The sequence below is a fragment of the Pezoporus flaviventris genome, unplaced genomic scaffold (assembly GCF_033815535.1).
Source record: "Pezoporus flaviventris isolate CSIRO_AGI_PZ_B2104156 unplaced genomic scaffold, CSIRO_AGI_Pfla_v1 ptg000001l, whole genome shotgun sequence".
In the NCBI taxonomy this organism is placed as follows: Eukaryota; Metazoa; Chordata; class Aves; order Psittaciformes; family Psittacidae; genus Pezoporus; species Pezoporus flaviventris.
This window is the reverse complement of record NW_026892549.1, coordinates 63,451,932-63,473,677: the sequence shown is the minus strand read 5'-3', so window position 1 is coordinate 63,473,677 and position 21,746 is coordinate 63,451,932. Positions and strand designations below refer to the sequence as shown.

At 39.7% G+C, this 21,746-nt stretch overlaps 1 long non-coding RNA gene across 2 annotated transcripts in view; it reads left to right on the top strand.

The window, feature by feature from the left end:
* The window catches only part of LOC133273759 (uncharacterized), a 260,975-nt gene that overhangs the window by 116,531 nt on the left and 122,698 nt on the right, over positions 1 to 21,746 (top strand). The window lies entirely within an intron of this gene.

Sequence of the window (21,746 nt, the reverse complement as noted above, 5' to 3'; positions counted from 1 at the left end):
AACTCCAAGAATGTGGTTTAACAAGGCTGAAACTTTACATAATGTTTCAAGGAACTATCTGACAATAATTCATCCAGCACAGGTCATTCATCCTGTTGTAATCCACTTCGCAAAGGGCCCCTGTCAGCTCTGTACCCCATTAACCAGGCACAGCTCCATGGCTGAGACTTCACTGCTTTCCTCTCATGCAGGGCAGGGGGAACTGACTCCTCACTGCTCAGGTGATTCAGAGCCTCAACCCATTCTTCCCCACCTTCTTTCCTTAGTAAGTGCTTTCCCCTGTGCAACTGCAGTTGTAGCTTTCTAAATGAACAAGAAGCCCTTTCGAAAGATTCTCTACAAAGAGGAATTTGCTGAATTGCAACTCCTCCTTTCTCATCCCCTGAAGAGGAAAGAAAATTGATAAAAGAAAATGTTTGTCATATTTGCTCACCATGAAGATGCTTCTTTGGTCCACAGAGAATGCGTGATGTGCTTGGAAGGTTCTGAAGTTCAGTAGTTTTACTATTCTAAAGCTGCTGTAATTTTTTAAGAGTCTGTTTTCGGCATGGTAACTGGAGGCAAGAGGAAAAGATTATAAGGTCTTTTGATGGGGAGGATATGTTCTTGTGTGCACTGAAGATCTCTCATACGCAGGACCAGGTGCAGATACATGAATGGCTATGGCAGCCTGCCTGCTGATTTCTCTTACTGAATAGCCTCCCCCTTTCTCGTGAGCATCAGCCCCACTAGAGTTTTACTCGGTCATCTTTTCATGCACTAGAAAGTACTTCAGGAGAACAGATGTGGACAATGCAAAATTAAACAGAGAGGGGAAAATAAGGAAGAAAAATGACCACAGGCTAACAGCAGGGGTACATTTTGATGGAGGGGAGGCAGGAGAATGGAGAAGGGAAGGGAAAAGAGACTTAACATCTGTAAGACTGTTTAGCCAGAATTTCCTGATATGAGCTCCTCTATCAGGCCATAAGATGAGAACAAAGGAAGTTCTGGTACCTTATAGTACCAGTTTTGAAGGCACCAGAAACTTTTCCAGCTCAGACAAAGCTTCTCCATCTCTAAGGCTGCCAGAAGTCAGTTTCTGACTTACTAGAGGCCCTTGTATAAACCTTTGGAGGCTTGATAGCTTGCAAATACTGGTTTGCTTTGGAATTTTTTGTTTGTCTGGGGTTTGTTGGTTGTTCTGTTGTTCAGTATTGGGTGTTTTTGGGAGGGTGTTACTTTAATTCTGAGTGGGAATCACATAATCAGCTAGGTTGGAAAAGTCCTTTAACTGTTACCCCAGGGCTGCCAAGACCACTTCCAGGGGCAGTGATTCCACCACTTCCCTGGGCAGCCTGTACCAATGCCTGAGCACCCTTTTGGTGAAGAAACTGTTCCTAATCTCCAGTCTAAACCTCCCTTGATGCAGCTTTAGGCCATTTCCTCTTGTCCTGTCCCTTGTTACCTGGGAGGAGACGGGCTTAGCTTTATGAAAGTTAATGTTAGAGGCAGCCTTATTTATCCATATTAATGTAAAATTAATTTCATACCACTAAATTAACATGGTGAAGAAAAATTTAGTTCCTTTCAATAAACCAATCTCTATAAAGATTTAATTACAAAATACACTTTTATAGGCCCTTATTTCCTAGTTCCTCCTTCATAAAGGAAAAGAAAAACCTAACCATAACCCAGTACTTAAGTTTTGTACTTTTTTTGCCTGGATACTTGTGTTTTGGTGAGGAAATATAAAACTTGCTTGAAGCAGTTGCCTATAGCGGTATATAGTGGTATAATCAAGTGATGATTTGTACATGTATTGGACATAATTTCTTGCAGGCATGTAATGTAGTATTTGATTTTAATTGAAATTGCATAGCAAATGTGATTGAAACAGATCATTAGAAATGGGTAAGGGCTGGGGAAAGAAAGGCTTCTGCAATAGTATGCTGGTTTTGGCTGGGATAGAGTTAGTTTTCTTCATAGTAACTGGTACGGGCTATGGTTTGGGTTTGTGCTGAAAACAATGATCACGTGGGGGTGGGGTGGGTGTGTTATTGCTGAGCAGTACTTAACCAGAGCCAAGGCCTTTTCTGCCTCTACCACACCAGTGAGCAGACTTGGGGTGCATAAAGAGTTGGAGGGGACAGCTGACCCCAGCATATGGGGTGTCCCATACCATGATGATGGGGAAGAAGTAGGGGAACATTTGGGGCTATGGTGTTTGTCTTCCCAAGTAACTGTTAGCATGATGGAGTCCTGCTTTCCTTGAGATGGCTGAACACCTGTCTGCAATGGGGAAGTGGTGAATGATTCCTTGTGTTGCATTATGCTTTATGCACAGTGTGTGTTCTGTGCATTAAATTGTCTTTATCTCAACCCAGTTGAGATAGAATCTCTCACCTATTGTGATTCACTGCCATGGGGGGCAGTGAGTGAGCAGCTGCATGGGATTTAGTTGTGAGCTGGGTTAAACCATGACACTTGGGTAGAGGGCTGGCAATGAGTTTGCATTGGAAGAGCTGCCTTGCTGGGTACATATGGAAGAGCTGTGAGGGTTGGCTATTTGGTATTTGAGAATTAGTAAAGTACTGTTAAGATTTTTCCTGTTGCAATATAAACAGCCTGGCAGGCAGATTTCATGTTTCTGTTCCCTGTTTTTCTCTTCCCTTAATCTCACCAGAATTAATTGAATCAAAGCCTAGACGGAAGTGAAACACGCTTGTTTTGTCACTGTACATATGGACTTGATGAAGTGCGTCTGAATCATGATGCTGGCTGTGCCCTCCGTTATCAGAAACTGGCTGTGTTGATGAGCAAAGCCTGTCCACAGCAGTGGCCTCTCTGGGTCCCTGTTTGCACTTATGCCATGCTCAGATGCTCTTGTCAGCTTTCCCCAAATCAACTGCTAAACTTGGAGACAGTAGCTGGTGGGTATCCTGCCTTCAGCAGCCTGTGAAAATAAGCACAGTCCAACCAAAGGAAGTGTAACTGCTTTTATATATATATATCAGTAACTTTCTGTAATAGAAATCCTATTGCTTGGTTCTTTATACTCTCTGAGGTTAATTTTTATAATCGCTGGGCACAAAGCTTGGGGGACTTGATTTTCAAGGTATGCTGTAGGCTTGATCTATTCCACCAGCATTTAGACCTGGGTGGGGAGTTGTGCTGATGCCTGTTGGAGTTGATGCTAGTGGCTGGATCTGAGGTGACCCCATGGCTTAGTCTCACTGGTGGTTGCATTTCAATTCACAGTTTTACCACCCTGATCAGATACTCAGAAATTGTATTTTTCTGTAAATGCTAAGCAAGTGATTGCAGGTACACTACAGGCTGTGTGCTGTTAGTTTTTATTTCCATTTGATCCTATTTATCATTTATTTCCATTTGATTCTATTTATCATATTAATGTTGTACAGTAGAAGCCAGACTATTTTTTCCTACCCAACCCATTGCCCATCTCAGTGGTATATGTAGGAAGTGAGCTTGAGCAGGACTGTGGTCGGCAGAGCAGAGCTTTGGCAGCTCTGCATCATGATGCCTCAGAACACAGGAAAACCTGCTGAATCTGGTACTTTCCCTGCTCTTAGAAGTCAGACTCTGTGAACGGGCATTTGAACAATGGTTGGGAAGTGGAAAGATGCCCTAATTTCTTAATTTTTATGTGTGAATGATGTAGGTCACAAGTAAAATCTTTTTTTATGACCTGCAATATTGGGATTGTATCTATTTCAGAGCTCATTAAGTTTTGATAACTGAGGTGGTTTAATGACACACTGTACTGTGGGGTTTTATCTGCAATATGTATGCTTAATATGATCATGTTTTACATGTGTAATTTAAATGGTAAATACAGGAAAGGAAAATTAATTATTCTCTTTTCAAGCAAAGAGTTGGGGACTATTGTCATTTTAAACACAGTTTTAAAAATACCTTTTAAGTGAAACTGTTTTCTCTAAAATACCTGCCTTCTAAAACTGTAACTTAAAAATGTAACTCTATTTGGGTTTTCTTCCCCTAACCTCATACTATCCAGTTTTCAGTTCAATTAGTCACATCAGTGTAGTTTTCTGACCCCAATGTGTGAAGTCCTATAGTTTGGAACTTGGATAGGAATTATTATGCAGCACAAGGGTGGGTTTTTCAAAACCCGTCTGCTAAAGACTGTGATGGAAGACTTTATGCCTGTACTGTCCTCAATAAGGAGTTGTGGAATTAAGGAGAGCTATAAAACACAAAACTCTAGACCTGCATATGATTATTCATGTTGCATTATGAAATCATAAACTGCATTGCTCAATGAGAGAGTTTTCCAGCTTTAAAGAGAGATTTCTTGTGTTTTTCACCTTCCTTTATTTTTACATGTGAGATACTGGCTGTGGAGGGAAGCATGGAGTGGTGCTCTGGCCTTTCATCTCTGGAGAGAGAGGGATTTGTAAATTGGATAAAGGTCAATAGGGAATATTAGTTTAGTTGCTGATGTCAGACGAGTGCTTCTCTAGATCACACAACCACTGTGCTGTTGGCAAAAGTATGGTAATAGGCTGTGGTCTGTCAATTTAATGAGATATCGAGGGGGATCAGAAGGATCAAGACAGGTTTTTAGTATCTACTGCAATGCTGTATAAAAATCTCTCCCAGAAAAAGGGAGATGGTTTAATTGTAGCCCTGAAAAGGAAACATGTCTTAATTTGTGGAGTTCTGGTCTGAACTGAGGTCCACTCTGGCACTGTTTTGAGTTATCCAAACATGAGTGCTTATTGGGATCATTCCAGGGAGGTCAGAACGCACCGGCTTCCATCTGAGTGTGCTTTCACCTTGCAGAGAAAACCAAAAGGTGCCAGGGTGCATGCCCATGTTCAGAACCACTCTGGTGCATTCAGTGTGTTTGCATTAGGTGAAGACTGCCGTGCTGGGACTACAGTATTACCAACAAACTCTCCCCAGGCAGCAGAAGAAAGGAGAAAATTGTAGAGCTGTGTTGGCTTACAGGCAGTGTGTTCCCCTCCTAATAAGCAAGTAGACGTAGCCTTTTTGTGATGATGCACAAAGCTGTAAATTATTCACACAAATAACTAATGTTTTTCATATCTTCTCATGTTGTCCAACTGCTTAGCAACACCTGCAAAAATACGTATTGCTTGGAAATTGCGCTGAGAGTAATTCCAAGAAAATATTCCTGGGTTTAGACAGGTCCTCTGAAAATACTCTTGGTTTTTGCTTTCCCAGGGTCTGAGAAGCATTTATGTGTTTTGTTAGTCACTCAGATCATGTGGCGTTCTTCCTGTTCTGGCTATGTAAGCTTGATTCTTAGAGTGACGATTTTATCTTGGGTGGAAACCATCCCTTCCGCCTCTTTCTGTTAATTACTGATTTGGTGAACATTTGTCACTGAGTGCCTCCCTTGTATAGACTTGGTGGGCAAGTACAGTAACAGTTGCAAATGCAGGCACAGGAAGTTACGGAACTGTTACTTACAAGAGTAGGGATTTGTACTTGCAATTGCCTTTCAAAGTGGGCAGTGTTATCGTATCCTTACATACAAGGACTCTAAGGCTCTTTGGTGAGAGTTATTCTTTCTTTTCTTGCAAAAATGCCTGAAAGTACAGAGAGATTTGAGTGCTTTATCAGCATCGTAACTATTCTTGAGAAGGCTCGCCACGTCTTGAAGTCTGTAGCTATAGAAAATAAATCCATATTTTGGATATCAATTTTTCTTTTAACCTATTTGTAAATGATTTATTGCTGCGGAAAGTCAGATGATGATAAGATAACACTGTTTAGAGGTCATTAAAGAGTTTTCAGGAAGTTTCTACAAAGGTACTGTTCTTATATTGTCAGTACGATAGGAAAACTAACAATTTATGTCAAAGTTTGCAAAGTGTGTTTGTCTGATAAACAGTCTGCTCAAGGGACATCAATCATACCTCCTTCCTAGAGTATATTGTATTTTTCATGAAGTGAACTTCAGTGACTGCACATTCATGTGTCTGATAATGCAGCATCTCAAGCAGCATCTTCTCTGTGCGTAGTGGCTGTAATGCAGTGTATGGCTTGGTGCCACGTGGTGTACCAGGCACTACTAACCAGAAGCCTTTGCTTCTGCAGAAGCCGGTGATCATATGTGCTTTAGCCAGGTGATTGATGCGATCTCTATTCCTGGACCTTGGAGTATGTTTCTTCCCTTGAATGAAAGATGTTTCTGAAACATAAAAATGGTGTGGAAGATGGAAGGGAGTTACAACATGAAGCTGCTTTATAGAATACTGTTCTGAAGAGGCATCAGTCTGCATCAGTATCACTGAGGAGCTTATTTGGCTAAAACCAACTAGACTGCATAATCTACATGCTCACTGTTTTTCTTAACATGCATTTCAGCTTATTAAGGTATAAATCGCTTCTCAACTGCCTTGAGCTGAAACAATGCATCTGAGCTTGGGTTAAAAGCCTGTAAGTGCTTCTTTACTTGAACAAAGTGAGATCAAGTTACATTAATAGAAGTATTAATTAATTTGTCCTCATTTATTCAGTAGAATTAGCATTATTGAAAAAACTTTACTATCTCTAAGTACGGTTAAAGCGTGCACAGCTTTAGTAACAGAGTTTCATCTGTAACACCTACTGATGTGTCAGATAGTATAGAAAAATATTGTCCAATTTGGAAACCTGAGCCATTACTGAGAAATGCTGTGGGGTGTGTTATAATGAAAATACCAATCCACATTAGCCATGGTTGCCATAAGCAAAAATCTTAATATCTCGTCCAAACCTACTTAAGGTTCATGTAATAAACTCACATTCCTAATTTTATTAAGGATGTGCCGAGTTAAGCACTTTGCTGGCCTTTGGACAGATTTATGGCTTGACTTCTGCTGAATTAGTGTTGACTGACAAGAGGGCATTGTTTTATAGGATGCTATTTAAATAAAACCCACAGGGTATTTCTGTAAAGTTGTCACTTCAAGTCCGAACTGGCAAAAAGAAATGTGTATTAAGGAGGAATCTTCATTAGCTTCCACGAGTTTAATCTAAGGCTGTCAAAAGCTCCCTTATAAGGTAAGACATTGTCATGCACAGGAACAAGCTCCATCTTTGTTGCAGGCTTCAGTATGAAGGCTATTGGGCTTACTGGAAATCGGGGAGGAAAAGCATTCCTGCTCACTTTTACTTAGAAGAGTTGTGTGTAAAGAGCAGGGTATGATCTTCTTTTCCTCTGAATATCGGGATGGCAATTGAGGATAGCCTTTGCTTCATAACTCTATTAGGTGTTGTGGCACACTTGTGCCTGGCAAAATGTGTCATCTGGTGTTTATATACTGGCTGTCCTGGGTCATCAAACGTGCTGACATTTCATATATAAAGCAGCCTGGTGGTAGATCATTGGCCTTCCTTTAAAGAAATGTTGGTTGGTGGACTTAAAATTAGACTGTGTGTAATTGTTGTGACTCAGAGCAAAATATTGACCCGGATGTCAATAAAACTAATATGCCCCTTCAGTCCTCCCTTGCCATGTAGTTTGAAGTTTATGGGAAGGACCATGCAGGCAGGACACCTGTACTACTATGAATAAGTTGCTGAGTGTCTTATGTGTGGTCACCAGTTTGTATAGCTGAGTTGGGCATTTGTAAAAGGAGGAAGTTATTCCTGCCTCACTGAGGAACAGAGAGGTGCAAGGAATGGATGTGACAAGTATTCCGCAGAGCTTCTGAGCTATTATCTGACCAGTAGAAAGCATTCCTTTTTACAATTAAGTTATGAAATATGTGAAGGGAGTATAATTAACACCAGAATGTCCTTGTTTTGTGCATAATAAAACATATATGATCTAAGGAAACAGCTTCAATGGAGAGAATGACAAAAGGCATAGGTTGCTATTAAAACTTATCAAGAACACATAGCATTATATATGAAAGATTACACAATAGATTTGCTTTAGGGAAAGAGATATTGCACATACTGATTAAAGTCTGTGTAAATCAAAAATTGGAAATACGCCACTCATGCCTAACAGTGCCACTCATGCAGTGGATCTCAGCTATGTCTCACTGACTTTCTTAAGCTTTTTGGTTGCTATTACATACTCTTACTTCACCAGCTGCTCAATCCAGCAAGAGTTAAGGTGTTAAGTATCAGTATTGAAATAATAAGAATTCAGCAACAAAATGGAGCTGTGAGTTCTGGCTGGTAGAAATGCAGTCGAGGAATAACTGATGCCAGTGTAGTTTATATTCATGCAGAGAATTTATTGGGCTGTGTTTTACCTGCTTAAATGTAACTTTAATATGACAGAGTTTCCCTCACACATTATTTGTTCATCATAATGTGTTACTTCTGAAGCCCCATAGCTGTGCGTGTGCCACCTTTACCAAGGTAGTTTATTTAGAAGTTGCTAATTGGAGTTGATGCATGCAATAACATAAGGTTTACAGAGCCTTAATACAAAACTGTTGGCATATGCACTAGGGCATTCATGTGACTTCTGGTCATTGATGGAACCATTACAGTGCTCCACCGGTATTCCAAGGCTGACGTGGGAGTGTACCTAAGCACTTCTTCATTAGTGTAGTGTTTGCAGTAGATGATACCATAACTGGGTTGAGAATTTGTTTAAAATTGTTCTTATTGGTAGTTGATCTTCTCCATTAAAAAAACACGTTTTTATCAGCATTTGAACTAGAAGAAGTAATGGGGAAGGAGTATCTTAGATATTTTTTAACCTTATTTTGGTGTGGGTAAGTATAAGTATCAAACAAACCTCCTATTCAGGGCAGCAGTTCATGAACAGTGTGGTACCTGTTTGATCTGGGGGTTCTTGTCCTTCTCCTAGTTCAATCAATGGTAAAGTTCAGTTGGGAGCAGAACTGCATGCTAATGTAAATATTCTCTTGTCTTCCAATAGCATGTCGGGAGTCTTGTCTAGATACATGGTCAAGAGTAAGGCTGAGCTTTAGCACTGTATGTGTTGAGTGGTTTTGGTGTTGGAAAGATCAGACACCATGTTGCATTGATGGGGAAGCCACCTCTTCCTTCTGTACATCAGAAGATAGCATGTACTGCTTCTTGTTTGCATGCCAGTTAATGTATTCCATTAGCAGAGCTACTTCACTCCTCTGAAGTAGCTCTGTAGCTGCCAATTCTGCTCTAATTAATAAGCATTAGACTAAACTCCCAACCCCACACATTCTTCCCTGGCAACTTCACACCCTATTAAATCCTAACTTTCTTGTCCCTTAAAAAAACGCTTCTTTCCAGGATACAGTACTTTACAGATAAATGTGTCACTGCTGGTAGAGCCTACCATAAACCTGTCTAAGAAATAGTCTAAGAAATCTCAGACTTTTTTAGCGTTTCCCCTGAAAAGAATTGAGAAACATTCATAAAAGGCTTAAATTAAAACAATAAAATAATTATTATCCTTTACTGGTATGCACATGTGCCTCTGTAACTGAAACCTGTGCGTGCAGTAAAGTACTTGCCACATAATTATTTGGTTTTGCCACTTAAATGTGTATTTACACATTGCTACCTTCACTGCTTCTAAAATGTCCAGCCCCTGTAGTTGTGTTCCACACTGTTACATGCTACTTCCTTTGAACATGACAAAAGCTGTATCTTCTCTATCAAATGTGGAATAGTCACGTATGTGGTACTACACTAAAATCTGGAGTGTAAAGGACAATTAAAAGCTATGAGACAAGCAAATCAATGCTCTGTTGGATCTCATGTCATTCTTTCTATCCATTTCAGGAGAAGTTAGATCAGTCTTAGTGAGAGAGGGGAGGAGATGGGGATCAGGGATGAAAAGGAGAGGTCTCCTCCAAAATGCTGCAGAAATCTGAGAGCAGTTCAAAGCACTCACTGTTAAATGCCACTGAACTCCAGGAGATTCAAAAAAATCACTGTAAATCAAATTTTGGAGCACAGTTGTCCATATGGGTTCAGAAGCTGCCAGCTCAAGGAGTATGTGTGGGAACCAGGTCCTGGGAGCAGAGTCCCATTCTGTTCCTTGTGCTACTTCTGCTTTTAGGCAGGATCTCTAGATAAAAATGCGTCAAAACCCTGGGAGTAGGGAGCATAAATTAATGGCCAAAGCATTAGGTTATGATTCCATGTGCTTTTTTCTGTATCTCCTTTACAGCCTTCTTTCTTTTATGCTGATCCTTCTTTGACAGGAGACCTAGAGCACAGCCATGTCCAGAATACCCTTGCATGGCTGGGTGGTTAGTACACTGCTGTGAGAGCCAGGAATTTGGGGTGACTCCGGAAGAAAAGCGCCAATAACTATGAGCCTCCTATTTCCTATGTAACTGGATTTTATGAAAGAAGAACTGGCCTCTGTTTCTTCTGCCCTTGAAAAAGCAGTGGCTTTTCTATTCACTCTCAAATGTGGGAGATGCATCAGGTGTGGCTCTTGTTACTCTGAAGGGCTAAACCAAAATCAACAGTGAAAAGAAAGTGATGGTGAAGTCTTGAATTAATCCGTATTTTTATTTCTAAGGGACACTTTTGATCTGTCCTTCTATTTTTGTAGCTTCTATTAAATATGGTTTTGTTTTGGATGCAAATTTCCAATTCCTTTCACTAAATGCAGCATTTGCCAGTCTTCCTTGCGCGTTTCTTGGTGTGCTTTTGTTTCCCCAACAGGTCTATGGCCTAGCTCTGCACAATCTATTAGCCTCCCACTTATTTCATCTGTCCCATTACATCTGCTTTTTCCTCCCTGCAGTCTGAAGGTACTCTTGAACAACTGATGTCATCTCCAATCCTGTTTTTCATTTGTATCATCGATGTTGCTAACCACTCTAAATAAAAATACAACACGATTCTAATGTGCTAAGGAGCTCCACGGATAACCATAAGCTTTCAAAATGATACTGATTTTGTTTATATGCAGCATAATCTTTTACAGTTCTTAGTCTTTATTTGAAGCATTGCAAAGTGGGTTTTTATGAAAGGTATTATAAAGGACTCCTTGTTTTTTTCATAACAGATTTGAACATTAACTGATCAGAGTTCAGATAAATAGTCTTTACTCTCCATTAAAATATTAAAAAGCCTTTGGTAGGAAACCAGCGAAAAGATCCTTCATTCTTGTTTAATGAACACTTGTTGGCAAGTATAACACTTTAATAGCTCTGCAGAATGAATTTTGTGTGAGCATCCTCCATTTCCCTGTCAGACACTTGTCCAGGTGCTGGGAATTTATTGGGGGAAGCATATTTTTACTCATTAGTTCTGTATTTGATTACAGAACAGTAAAATATGAACCACTAAGTCCCCGAGGCATAGCTGTGTACATTGAGATTAGTAATTGCATGTCATCGTGTTTTCCATTGGAATTTATATGGACAGATAGGATAGGTGCTTCTTAAGTAGCTTTAAAAGCAAAGCAAATTTGTATTTAATCTTTTTTGCAGGCCTATTTTCCCTAATGGAGTAAAGGTTAGGCTAGATGATGCATTTTAAATATGGTTTTAATTTATTTTTCCCTTTCTTTTTTTCTCCCCTTCCTTTTGTTGAAGTATGACGTTTTCTTTCTGACAGACTAAAGGAAATATATTGTAGTTGAACAATCTGACTCTGTATGAGCTAATATAAACAGAAGGAAAGAATTGTGGTGTTGTCAGCAATGGCTCTTTATGAATCTATGTTTATACAAAATATGTAGACAGCATTTTTATTTTTAAGCACCTTTTAATGCTGGAGGTGTGAATGAAAATCATAAAGCAGCTGTAAGGACAAATTGTATTCAAACCAAAGAAAAGAATGCCATTTTATAATGTCTTTAGTATGCCTGTTCTTCAGGAACAGCTAAAACTCCAGTTAAAATTGTGCACGTGAAGAAAACCCTCAACATAAAACTGAAACTAATCCAAAAGATTTCATCAATTTGAAACATGAACTTCCTTTGGGTTTAACCTTTGAAGGGTTAAATGATGCCAAACGTGCTGTCTTCCGCTGTATAAAAGCACTCACAAATGTGTTTCCCAAAACTGAATCTAACAATGTACTTGATAATCACAAAACTGGCACATTTGATAATTAATGTTCCTCACTGAGTTTTTGCTGATGCAGTATAGTCTTAAACAGAGAGAAGTGTTAACAAGTACTTAAACCATCAGCTGTTTGGAAACTAACCCTTTGTTGATGTGAAATACCTGTGTATTAAGCAGTGTGTAGCTAGAGGCCTCTGTTAGCATACCCTTGGTGTGAGAACTGACATGGTGAGAGTTCCTGGCTTGTTGAGTGCATATGTCTGTACAGGGCATGCAAGAATGTGGTTGTGTTCAGTGGGGAGCCAGTTCCAAATGCAGAAATAGTTCTTCTGGTCCCTGAATCCCCCACTGACATTGTGAGCAGCAGATGTACATTGGGTGCCACCTGAACAGGAGACTACAGAAGCAGGTCACAGAGTTGCGATGCCACTGCATCGGTGGCTCTTCAGTCAGAGTAGCTGATTGCACTTGCTCAAGCCCACATTGTGCACATCCATTGCTAGTGTCATGTACCTAGATGTTCAAAGGGGTTGAAGGATGATGAGAATAATATGCAATTTGTGCAAAAAGAGATTTACAGGGTCTAAGACTTCCAAAGTGTCTATTTAAAACTAGAATAAGAAGACTGTATCTTAACAATGCAGGCAAAGTGCAGTGAAAATAGGTAGGATATTTCAGTTGGGAAAAACAGTGCTCAGAATGAGTAGTAAATAATTCTCTATTTTTCACAGTCATGTTCTATGGCAGTAGTGGCAGGCTATTTCTTTGCTGGTAAATTCCCACTGATTTCACAGAACATATTGAGTATACTACATGTTATAGAGCTGAGATTCAGAGGATTTTGAGGAAGAAAGAGATGTTGAAGGGTAATTGGAGCCACACAGGGAGAGCAGAGGAGGGATCAGGGTAGCAAAAGAAGGCTCAGAGGGGATTGTAGAGGCTTTGGGGAAGCTGAAAGTGGATCAAAGCAAGACAAATGGAGGTAGAAAGGATCAAAATGCCAGGGAGAAGGAAAAGAGTGGATTGGAGCTATATAGGAGTTTAGAGAAAAATGTGTGATCAGACAGGATCAGAACAATTTTGTACTAGCTGACACAAGGTAAGAGGAGCAAGAAGCCAGGAGAGCTGGAAGAGGTATTTGGATCCTAAGTGTATGGAAGAAGTAAAAGAGAAGCAGAGAAAGAATGGGAGCCAAATGAGACAGAGCAAGTATTAGAGCTGCATGCAGCAGAAGTCAGGGTATCAGGAGAGCTGAGTGAGGATCAAAAGAATTACATGAAGAGCTATGAGGAAAGCCGGGAGTGGGTCAGAGGAGCTTACAGAGCTTTGGTCGGAGTGGCCAGAGGGGCAGAACCAGGTGGCATGTTAGCCTCATGCTCAGCATACTGCAGTTAGTTCAAAAGCCCTTACAGATCATCTCAAAGGAGAAAGTAGAGAGTATATTATTAGTATGTTGTTATATGGCAGATTGGATTTATTAGCAGAAGCAAGGCTCTTACCTAATTTCTCTGTGAGGATTTGGCTTGTTGGATGTTGTCCTGGGTGCTGCTCCAAAATCCAGCAGTGATTTCTCAGGACAGCTGCAATCATAAGGCACAACCTAAGGACTTCAGGCAGCTTTCCTTCAGAACATGCCAGCATGTAGAGGCTTAGGCCAGGGCCTCAGCATTATTTTAACAATTTGTCTAAAAAATAAACTGGTATCTTGAAGCAGGCAGATCTCCTGGGGAAGTCTTCATGCAGGTGAACTTTACCTGAAGAGCACTCTAATAAATGCTTGCTATTGTGGACTACAGCAGAATAGGGATGATGCCCCTGCCTTGATATAGCAAATGTGCCTCTGTCCTGTGTGCCTTCATTACTAAACCACAAAGGTGGTTCATTTCATATTCATTTGATATGGGCTAGCTACTTCTGGCAGATACCATCACTTGCCACTGCTGATGGTGGAAGTTTGTCAGTCCTCCCAGCACATAGCAAAGAACCTTTTTTGAGAGGAAAACATTCTAAGAATGCACATTCCCATTTTGTCCTGTTCATTTCCACTCGAAACCAAACTGAATGGCATTACTTATCACTTAAGGTAGTAAATCAGTTTCTCATTTGTGAAAGGAATGCTTCATCTTGAGTCCCTTTGTTTTGTATAGCCAGAGGGCTATTACAGATGGTATTGAACTTATAAGAATTATTTTAGCATTACTCCAGCATAAAACATATTACAAATGGATAACCTTTTTTCCCTAAAAAGCCATGAATAACCATGGCTTTAAATTAAATTATTCTCTCTGTCCTCCTTCCTCCAACTCTAAAAACCATGTATTTGGAATCATATTTTAAATTCATGGCAATGTGCTGATTGTATGTACTGACATAATTGTGTTAATGACAAGACACTGAGACTACATGGTTAGATATGTTGCTTAGCATCACTATGTATTTGTCTCTGCTCTGCCAAGCTTGAGTTGTGCTTCTTATACATTGTGGATTCGGTCGGTCACTTAAACTGCTTCGGTGTTGAAATAACACTTTTACAAGTTTTTTAGCTGTTGTTCAGGAAAAGGATTTCTTTCAGAGCATCATTAAATAGGGTTCAAAGTTTGTTCTCACCAAGAGGCTCAAAGTTTGAAAATGAACTCTTTGATCAGTAAAATGATGGGTGAAACTACTTTCTTTTCTGTCTCTTTTTTATACATGGATCCATTTTTCTCTCAAGTTAATGCCAATAATGCAATTTCATCTACAAAATATCACTTCTCTATGGTCACAACTGAGCTCCTGCATCTCAGCCTTTTGAAGCATCTTGCTTAATGGAAAAGGATGCAGTGGGAAATGCAGGCATCTTTATGCTATGTTTCTTCTATGAGTCACCAAGGTTTTGAGTTATATTTCCTTTTAGATTATGTTTCACTGTGTAGTTGTGAATCTCCTTGTGGTCCTTTAGCAGATGCTTGATGTGAATGTAGTTCAACAAATAGTAATGTTTAAGCAATAATATGATCATGGGAGGTATCAAAAAGGATTTAAATTAAACCTGGTATCATTCTTCCCTAGCTCATTCCGTTGTAAGAGAAGCATCATCATTAAAAGGTGAGCAGCAAATGAAATACGAACAGTTAGAAGCCATGAGCAGGATGCACTTATTCAGGGATGGAAACCATGTTGGGGTTATTACTCCACATTGTGTGGGGATGTACTTCTTTTGACTGGTTGGTGCTAACTGGGAGGCTTCAGCCATCCTGTTAAGTTCAGCACTGACATGGTTTATTCAGCATAATTTCATTTTGCTTGTTGTTTGTAAACCGGAATAGCAGATGAAAAAGTTGGTATCTGAAAAGGAAAGTTTAGATTCAGATCTGCAGCTGTTGAAACTTTCGCTCTTCCTTTTATGTTTGTTAACATCTGCACATCTTCATTACAGCACAGTTGTCCTTTCTTGGAGAGGGCCATACTTCCCATATTAGTGATACCAAACTTGAAGTAATAAAAAGATTGGACAAACTTTGTCAAGACTTATTTATATCCTGAAAGAGCAATTTTTAAAGGGACCTACAATAACTATAACATCCATGATGTTGCTGAAGACTCACAGAGGTGCTGATCTGAGTATAATGAAGTAACTGGAAATTCAGTGCACATGTGAGCTTTCTTAGGTGTGACTGGGAAATCCTACCACGTAATTCTTTCCAGACTCCTACAGGCCAGTTTCAGTAGGAATAATTAATAATAATTGTTCTTACAGCAGCTATCAGTGTCTTGAACACAGTGTCAAATAATTACAAAAATGTCCTAAAACCATTATAGGTCACTGCTGTTGTAATCAGGAGAGAACAACTGATATTCGTGATGGGGCTGAGAGCAGTCAGATTTCAGTTAAGCTGACAGTTAAGCTGGCTACTGTGCAGTAGAGCCTGGTATGATGCAATATATATATGCATTTGGGTTTACAGTCTAACTTGCTAAGTCATTGTATCTGACTTACATGAAGTAAAGTGTTAGTAATACTGACTCAGTACATATGACTATCATACGACGTTATTTTCTTACTTCTATGAAACATTCTATCTGTGTAGGAATCAACAAGCTTGTTAAGTTAATCAGAATTGCTAGGGTAATGAATCAGTCCAGTTACATTCTCATTCTGTGGTAGTATTGAGAAATTAGGAAATTACATGTGCTTTGTCTGTCTGTCTCTGTTTGTGTACATACACCCAAGTGTATAGGGTGTGTGCGTATATGGAGATATTTATTGTGTGTGGTAGACTATACATACATGCACGTACTTGTAATATTTGCTGTTTTGCCAGAGAAGCTACTCATCATGACCTATTGCACTGCAGAGTTTTGAAAGGCTACTCTAATGCCTCCTTTGCTATTCTCTTGAGTAGTTGTTGGCTTTCTTTACAAAGTTTGAACTTAGGCAGGCAGGGGGAAATTTTATGTATGGTGTTGGTGCAGTGTCTTACAGTTCAAAGTTGCTAAGTTCAGAATAGGGTTTTAAGTATTCCAGATGATCAGGTGCACTATGTGCAGTAAATGCAGCTTTAAGTGTGGATAGTCAATTGAAGATGCTCTGCAGCCTCTTACCATATAGGATACCAAAGACTTGAAAGATCAGGACTTTGGGTTACCTTTGAGATAGTGAATGCATCTGTCCCTTGTGTATGATGCAGACCTAACTCTATACCTGAATTTTCATGTGTATGTAAGAAGGTATATTTCAATATGTAGTCCTTTTAGATCTCCATTTGAAATTTCGGATGTTAAGAATCTAGGCCTGTATTTTGTAGCCTGAAACAGGCTGTTCACAGGGTGCAGGAGGAATGCAGATACTTCTCCAAAGAGAGCTACACTGGTGGCCCTTCTGGTTTGTTTTATTTTGTGTAAATGTGGGCTTTGGTCCTGGAAACACAAGTGCCTACCTCTGTGTGTACATGTAGTTCCACTGAAGTCTGGGAGGCTGCTGATAATCATTGAATTAAGTCTCTGGTAAGTATTTCCAGGCTTAGAGACTTAAATTGGGAGAAAAAGGCAATAAAAGAAGATTCTCATTAAATCATCCTGTGTGATTTCTTCTCCTCTCCACAATATAATTCTGTTTCTTCTCCTCATTGAGACGTATTGCTTTTGGGTTTGTTTGTTTTAAAGATGGAAGCTCTATAAACCTTGGTAGTTATTTACTTTGGGCTCAGTGTCCTCCTGCGAGAAGCACAGATGTATTTTCCCTTGAAAAACAAAAAAAAAAAAGAAAAAGGAAAAAGAATTAATTTTTCAATTTTGCACTTAGAGTTCATGTCAAAGATGAAAGAAAAAATAATTATTTGTGAGCCATATTAAACATTGGCCATTAAAAAGGAAATTGGAACATGTCATATCAAATATCTTGAGAGAGAAACAGAGGAGCTGAGAGGCACATTCCTTGAAGTAACTAGAAAGAGTCTCCTGATGCAATAGAGGCATCCTGGGGATCATCGACTTTAAGCAGAAATGATCAAGGCACCAGGGTACGGGGGGGATTAATGACAGACTGGGAGACCTGATGGCCTCAGGCAAAGCTGTAGGCCGTTAACCCCAGCCAGTCCTGCCTTTTTCAGGAAATGCCCTGTGCCAAGGTCATTTCTGCTGTTCTAGCTAAGGATGAAACTTTCTTGTAGTCTCAGGAGAGTCATGGGGTCCATGATTTTGTTGTTCTTTTCCTCTTTTTAATATCTGACTTATGACATACGGGAATATTTTCATTAGATTGCTTGTGCTATAGTGAGAGAATAGCTTGCTGCAGTTCTGGAACAGATATCATGAAGATTAGTACATGAACAGCCCACATGTATATTAGTCAAATGAGCATCAAGGGATTAATCATTACCCCAAAACTATGAGGAGGTTCAAGACTGTTGGATGATTAAATTTGATCCCAAGAATGAAATTGCAGCCTTTAATAAAAGTTTTATTAGTGAAAAGGGTCTTGGATCTGTTTGGATTACTTGTACTCCCAGCATTCTGTAGCCGAGTTTCACAAGTTGTTGTATGGCTTTTCACTTCCCTCTCACCATTGCTTTTCCCAGAGTCTGATACGTATGTATCAAAACTGCCCTTTTCCAGAGCTGTTTCCTTTGCTTGGGAGAAAGTGCAACCTATCAGTATGTTTTTACTGCCAGCATTATCTGCCGTTTGTCCCCTCTCCGTGGTTCTTGGATTCTTCATGCGCACTAGCTGTCCTGTCAAGGGCTTCCCTGTCTTAGCTCCCTACACCATGAACAGGCACATAAAAAAGCAAAATGTTGCCAGGGATTGAAACCAAGCTTAGAAAAGCTAGGGAACATTAATGTCCTCCTCACACTCAGCCTCACCGCACTGATTAACAATACATTAGATGTTGTTTGACATTGTTGCAATTGAAGGAAAGCAAGGTTTCTAGAAAATACGGGTGCTGCTCTTGAGTTCCCAGCCTCCAGTGTCTTTATCTCATTTTAAATCAGCAGATTCTTTCTGAGCTGGGGACTTGAAGGTTGTGCATCCTGGGAGGTGAGCCAGCTAGCTAACCAGACCCTCACCCCCCCTTTCCACCCTCCCATTTACTGGAAAAGCATCTTAGAAACAACTGCTAAAAATAGATTTGTTGATTAAAATAATTTAAACTAAAAAGCTTTTAAGCAATAGATCAAGCTCTTTAGCTTTATGAGCTAAAGGTAATTAGAATCTGTCCACTTAATACTGTTGACACAGAATACTGTTGCAGCCACGTATAGTTTTATTGCTTATCTACAGAGGTCAGAAGCAAGAAACAGACCCTGTGTCTTGTTTAATACTTATACTTCAGCCACTGTTCCTATTCCATCTTATCTTGAATAGCTCATGCTGAAATCAATTCGTAATATTTTGCCTGTTACGCTTAGAGACGTTATCACCTACAAAACATGCCTTAATAGTAACCTGAAAATCTCTAGCCAGCCTTCAGTACAATATACATTTGTCCTCGGCTCAGAAAGCAGCTTACCTGGAGAGGAGCCAGCAGGGCCAGCTCAAAGGAGGCTGTCGCAGTGGCAGACTGACAGATGCCTACTCCTACCTGCCTGGAGCAGCCCGGCGTCTGCGTGTCTCCCTGTGCTCTGTATTTGTCTTACCTCAACAGGCACCTTCTCTTTGGACATGGCAGTCTCTTATTGGTCTCTCACTCACTGTCTTTGCTCTTTCTACCGATACATTTATTTATACATAATATCCTGTGTACTTCCATAAAAGCGAGTAAGAGCCTTTTTCTAGTTACTACAGGGCCATAAGGCCTAATAGTTTAGTTATTTTAAAATGAATGGCGACTTTCACAGTTGGTTTCCATCCAAATCTTTCTGGTTAATTGGTTAGATACATGTTGGACTTTGAATTATTGTATGTAACTACTGGTGGGAAGGGAAGGGTGATTAGTGCTGATGCTGTGCCTGCCATTTGCCTGGTGTCTGAGAGCAAGGAGAGAGTCCTGGTCCTTTTGTTTGTTTCTGAAAGAACAGAGGCAGCAAGTGCCTGAGCACTTCCAAAGCCCCACATCCAAGACCTCAAGTGAGTTCTCTTGCTGTTTGTCTGGAGAGCCTGTGGGAATGCTTATTACATTCCTTCACCTAACTCCATGTCAGGTGAGTGGGATGCTTGATTTTCCAGGTCAGGGATGTGGAAGGCAAAGGCAGGTTTTTACTGTCTAGAGAAGTGATAGGTAAATAGATGCTTCCACTCCATCTGAAGGATAGAATAAATATGTACTTTATGAGGGGACAAAAATAGTTGGATGAAGTAGAATTCCAGAACAGTTATGTTTGTGAAGTACCTTTAGTCTAAAAAAACCCAAAAGTTCTTCAACTCATTTGTCTGCAATTGAAATGGAAATTTTGAGACTAAAAGTTACGTTAGCAGCGCCACTGTAGACCATGCTTTTTAAGAGCAAAAGTGAAGAATAACTTCTCCAGTTGAAACTGCAGGGGGGAATTCTAGGCATGCAGGATGTAATTACCAGAACTAGAATGTGGCCCGGTCACTGTGATTAATTTAACACTCGTATTCTTGTTAAAATTACCGTGGACTTCTTAATGATCCACAGTGGTTAGGAGTGGACCTTGACTTTTGGTTTTGCTCACCTGAAGTCAATGAAAAATACCAAGGAAGTCAGCTCTGTTGTTTGATATGTATTCCACTGGCCATTGATATGGAATTGGGTTCTAAGCAATTCCAAGAATAAACAATATATTTCACACAGAATTTCATTTTTTAAATGAAAATAATTGTTTTTTTATGTGTCTCTTTTTATATGTATGTATATAATTATTTATTTAATGGCAGCAGGGTGGTTGTAAGCACTATCCTATGGAGACACTGCTCCTGTGGGAAGTTCATGTTTTTGTAGTTACCATTCCTCGGTACTCATATGTAATCTAGTTGTAGTAACGTGTGCATGGTTTGTGTTTTTAAATAGCAGTTTGTTTAACAGAAGCTATGTTTCTTAGTCACATTATTTGGATGTGTTATAAAATAATTCCCCAAATCTCAGTATCAATGCTACTTTCTTTTTTTATGTATTTCTTATTGATAACTTTGATGAAGATGGGTGTAATTTAGAGTTTCTCCGCAACTGGCATCAGTCAAAATGAGTCCCCTCAGATTAATGCTGTAGAAGCAGAGGGCTGATGAAATTTATCGAAATGGAGTTTTCTCCTCCCAGAGCAATTGACTTCCACTTTTCCAGGCAGACTGACCCCTACCAGCATAACTGACACTTGAAATCCCACAGCTAAGTTTTATGGAACCAAAACTCTGACCCAGAAAGCTACATTTGAGCTTGAACCTGGATACTAAGGATCAGAGGTAGATTTAAGAGATACACTCATTAATCACCTGCACCACATACTTGCATTTGCAATGCCTGCTTAGAAGAGGCATCTGTAGAAATGCTCTGAAGCGCATTTTGCAATTTAGAACAGAACGTGGAATGTAGCTTTTTCTCCTTAATATTCCAATGAGATTTTGTAGCTTAACCAGAGATGTAGTACAAAAGCATTTATGGTTCATGTTATATTAATACAGTGGCCTGATTACCAAAAACCATTACTCTTGGTTATCTTGCAGAGGCTGAACGGAGCTGCTGTAAGTCAGACAGACAGCTTGTACACAGCATTTCCATGTTTATGATGAGTATTTTTAACGTAAAAGGGAATTTGTAAAATTATTTTCCTTTAACAATTAGATTTATTATAAATATGTGCACTCAGAACTGCTTTTCTGTGTGCGAGGGAAAAGCATAAAGGAACTAGACACTCAAAATGTCCCTAACCTTTCCTGATGCTGTTTTCTAATGGACAGTTTGAGTCCTGGTCAGACATAAATGTCTGAATCTTGAAACAGATGCACTGTTTACTTCACCCTTGGCAGAGACACAATAAGCTGCTTGCTTTTCTTCTCGGTTTTGTTTTGATTTGTTTTCTCTTTTAGTGATGTGCCTCACGGTTCCTTTTTTATTGTAATGATACTGTGTTATATACCAGAGCATTTCCCTATGGAGGAAAGTCATTGTTTCAAAGTTCTTTGTGGAGATGTATGCATTTAGGGTTTTTTTCCTAGCAATGATTGCATTTGTTGTAACCTATAATGCTAATGCTATTGTGGGTGACTTTTTTAATTTAGTGCTCCCTTGCTGTGATGCTTTCACAGGGCTTGTTTGTATTTGTAGAAAGAAAGCAAAAGAAAGAGCTTCTAATAAAGTATGGGCTTGGTCCCAGTACTAATTTTCCT